Source organism: Myotis brandtii, unplaced genomic scaffold, assembly GCF_000412655.1.
Source record: "Myotis brandtii unplaced genomic scaffold, ASM41265v1 scaffold305, whole genome shotgun sequence".
In the NCBI taxonomy this organism is placed as follows: domain Eukaryota; kingdom Metazoa; phylum Chordata; class Mammalia; order Chiroptera; family Vespertilionidae; genus Myotis; species Myotis brandtii.
Genome location: NW_005361652.1, coordinates 509,478 through 513,897, shown reverse-complemented (window position 1 = coordinate 513,897; position 4,420 = coordinate 509,478). Strand labels below are relative to the sequence as shown.

Here is a 4,420-nt window from a genome sequence, read left to right as displayed (position 1 = left end):
AGGGAATTAATTAGAGGAAATATTTTAATATTGCTATTTGCCCTTTCTCTATAATAGAAGTGTCAGAGATGAAAGAAAATTAGTAAAATGTACATGAAAATCTTCCTCCTGTCAGAGTCTGGGGCATGCTGTGGGACCCAGAGTCAAGTTCCCGCCCACCCGTGGCACCTCAAAATCATGGAAAGACCCGGACCCAGCTGGCCCCACCCCCATTGGGCGAGATCCCGACCCGGCCGGCCCCACCCATGTCAAGCCCCTCCAGGCAGGGGGTGCAGCCTCAGGTCCCCCATCAAGCCCTGCCAGGTGGGGGGCTCAGCCTCAGGGCCCCCGTCAAATCCTACCAAGTGGTGGGTGCAGCCTGAGGTATCCCATCAAGCCCTGCTGGGTGGGGGGGCATGGACTTAGGTCCCCCTTCAAGCCCTGCTGGGCAGGGGGCATGGCCTGAGGTTCCCCATCAAGCCCTGCTAGGCAGGGGTCACAGCCTGAGGTCCCCTGTCAAACTCCACTGGGCAGGGCGCACAGCCTGAGGTCCCCCACCACAGCCTGGTGCCATGCAGCCTCAGGTCCCTGCTGATTGCTCATTCTGGCTCGTTACAGGAGCCCTGCCTCCACTGTGGGTGCAGCCATTTTGTGTTACAAGACCCCTGCCTTCACTGTGGGCGCAGCCATCATGTGATGGCATGATGGAGCAAGGGTCAATTTGCATATTACCTCTTTATTATATAGGATGGAATAACAGCAATGCCTACCTTATAGGGTTGATGTGAAGATGAAATATGTTAATGCATGTAAAGCACTTAGAAGAGGGTCTAGTTTATACATAAATCTTATCTGGCAACCTCAGTTATTCAGAGCATAAGACAGGATTCTGGAAGTAAGCAATCACTGAGCAACCAATATAAATATCAGGGGCTACTTGTACTAAAGCCCTCAAGCTCTCTCTCTCTGGAAGCCTGTTTTTTTTCTTTCTTTAGACCCAAGCTTGGTTCCGTTTTTAGAGTTGGCAATAGAGAGACTAAGGAATGGAAAGAAGTATTTAATAATGAGAGATAAGGAAGTAGCATCTACAGGGCTTAGTAGGTTAACAGTGATTATTCAAACATGATTCTGAGGTTCCTAAACCAATTGACCAGAGGTTTGTGACACTGTTAACTGTTATGGAGAACACTATAGGAGGAGAAATTTTTAACTAGTTGTAGGGGTCTGGCCAGTGTGGCTCAGTTGTTGAGCATTGACCTATGAACCAGGAAGTACTGGTCAATTCTGGGTCAGGACACATGCCCAGGGTTGTGGGCTCCATCCTCAGTGGGGGGCATGCAGGAAGCAACTGATCAAATTATTCTCATCACTGATGTTTCTATCTCTCTCTTCCTCTTCCTTCCTCTCTGAAATCAATAAAAAATATAAAAATAAATAGTTGCAAGGGTGTGAGCAAGAGGTGGTATATATTAATTCTTAGAAATAGGTTTTTTATATGATTAGAAAGCTAATTCAATGGATAGTTGGACTATGTACATAGCATGTATGAATATGAATTGGGGCAATTGAAGCAGAGTATTGTTCATTATGTATAAACAATGTATTTCTTGACTTCCATTGTTTTTTACTCTCCATCTGACCACAATGGCCAGTATGTTCCTGAGCATCCACCCCTGCCACCCACCTCATATCTTCTAAAAGAATGAAAACTTATTTTTATTAACCAAAAAAGTTTAGAAGAACATATCTGTGATCAAAAAAATAGAAAAGTGAGCCACTCTTCTTGCAAAATAACCAATTCTCTGGACACATAAAGGATACTGAGTCAAATACTGATAGAAGAAAAATATACAACAGAAGTCATTTAAGAGTCCTTTACTTTCCATGGCTTTTGAGGTTTTCCCCATGTAAATGAGAAAGTAAGTTCTTGATGTCTGCCAAACTGAGTGATTGCAAATGAGTCAGTAATGTTATAAAAGGGTTTAATTAAATGGCTATCATACGTTAAAATGATCTTTTAGAACTTTAAAAATCTGTAATAATACCTTAGGGATACCTTATTTTTAAATTAGTAACTTCAAATAAAGAGAGGATCTTTATCTTTTGAATATTTTGGCCACTGGGGATCATAAATTTAAAGGATTACTTGGGTAATAATTCTGCTATCTATGTTGCCATTTAAGGTTTGTACTCTTAATTTGATTATTGTAAGTGTTAATTCTGTTTTCATATTATACTTTTGCAATTAAAATTTTAGTCTGAAGGGCCTTTTAGAATTGTATGTATGTGTTTGTGTACTTGCATGTGTGGCTTTGTTTTTTCCAGATTTGAGTTTGATCATAAAGATAGTACCTTAACCTAATATCAGTGGAAGTTTCTCTGGTTGGTAATCTCTTAACACTCAAAGACCTCTGTTCTTTTTCTTCAGATTATCTGTCTCAGGTCATACAAACTAGAAGGAATATAAACCTTGATAAGCATTGAAATGGCATGAGTAATTTGACACCCTCATAACATGGGGAAAGATAATATTTGTCCCTTTCTTTTTTCACAAGATTTATATAGCCCCCCCCCCCCAGTAGGGAAGACTTGTCTGCTCCACTCCAGCCTGCCTAGACAGCTCTGATCTATTTGGCTTCCTCCCACCAAGAGAGGACAGCTCCATTCTTCTCCAGCAAGACAGCTTGGGTTGTACAGCTCCAGCTAGGGAAATGCAGTCTTGGGTAGAAAGAGAAAGTAGTTCCAAGAGTCAGAGGGGAACTTATATATAGAGAGAAGTCCTCACCTGTGGTCTCTGATTGGTCTTTTCTCATGCAAATGAGAGGAGTTCAAATCCTCACAGTTTGATTTGTTCAAAAAGCTCTGTCCTGATTGATTGGAATGGAGCCACACTGATTGCTTGATAAAGATGCTGATGAGGATATAGCTATACATCTTCAATTAGTTGAGGAAAGTCTCAGTCCTATTGGTTGAAATATAATTCCAGGAACTCCTTTGTAAAAGTTGGCTTAGATGTCAGGAACACAGTGCTGAAAGTCAGTTCAGTGCAGGTCACAAGGAGTTTAGTTCAGGCTTCTGTCTGAAGTACCACTTGAATGAGAGGCCCCTGTTGAGTAATGGCTGCTGAGCTCTGTGTATAAATTTGAGCCCAATCAGCCACTAGGAGCTCTCCTTAATAGGTACCATTATTCTCGGGGTCAACAAGACTAAGTAATACATTTAGTCTAATTTCAGGCTTGATTTTAGTTGGTGTTGAATAGTAACATACATTTCTATCAATATGTTGTACATTTGGGCTTATAAGCATTATTTGCCTCAAATTACTAATCTGGATATATAAATTCTTATAATTTTTAGTAGTGAGCTCATAAGATAGTTTATCACCTTATAAATTGGGAAATGCATAGTTAAATATTTCTCTTTCCCAAATCTCAGATTCTCTGGGATATAAGCCATATTTTGTACCATCCACGGGACTGTTAGTCTTTCAGAAAGCCTTAATTTAAGAGCAAACTGGGCCACAGACTGAATACTGTTGAATTATAAGAGGTTAACCTGAGGATAGGGAAGTATTTGTTATATATCACAGCTTCCTTACTAAACTTAGTTCCTTAAGATCAGTAGCCAAGTCTTAGCATGTTTATATCCCCATATAACTTATATATGCATAGTAGATGCCCAAGAAAATAAATCTTAATTGAATGAATGAGTATCCTTCCTTCGTCTTATTGGGAATCATTTAAAATCAGTTAGTCCTTGGATTTTTATACTAAGAACTAGTGGCCCGGTGCACGAAAGTCGTGCACATTAAAGGGGGATTAATTAGAGGAAATATTTTAATATTGCTATTTGCCCTTTCTCTAGAATAGAAGTGTCAGAGATGAAAGAAAATTAGTAAAATGTATATTAAAACCTTCCTCCTGTCAGAGTCTGGGGTGCACCACAGGACCCAGAGTCAAGTCCCCACCCACCCACGTGCACCTCAAAATCATGCAAGACCCAGACCCAGCCACCCTCCCCCTCATTGGGCTAGATCCAGACCTGGCCAGTCCCACCTTTGTCAAGCTCCGCCAGGTGGAGGGCACGGCCTGAGGTCCCCTGGCCTGGCGCCAGGGTGGGAGAGCACAGCCTGAGGTCCCCAGGCCAGGGCAGGGGCATGGCCTGAAGTCCCCCATCAAGCCCCGCCAGGCGGGGGTAGCAGCCTGAGGTCCCCCGGCCTGGCGCTGTGGTGGGGGACACGGCCTGAGGTCCCCTGGCCCAGCACCAGGGCGAGGGATGCACCTTGAGGTCCCCTGTTAAGTCCTGCTGGCTGAGGGGTGCGGCCTTAGGTCCTCTGGCCTGGTGCCAGGGTGGGGGGCATGGCCTGAGGTCCCCCGTCAAGCCCCTCCAGGGCGGAGGACACGGCCTGAGGTCCCCTAGCCTGGCACCAGGGCAGGGGGCA

At 43.6% G+C, this 4,420-nt stretch overlaps 1 protein-coding gene and 1 long non-coding RNA gene across 4 annotated transcripts in view; both read left to right on the top strand.

The window, feature by feature from the left end:
• The window catches only part of RNF128 (ring finger protein 128, E3 ubiquitin protein ligase), a 151,325-nt gene that overhangs the window by 103,476 nt on the left and 43,429 nt on the right, over positions 1-4,420 (top strand). The window lies entirely within an intron of this gene.
• On the top strand, positions 350-4,174 carry LOC106726706. Its single transcript, XR_001362787.1, has 3 exons — positions 350-363; positions 447-474; positions 4,132-4,174. It is a non-coding gene; the product is annotated as an uncharacterized LOC106726706 (long non-coding RNA).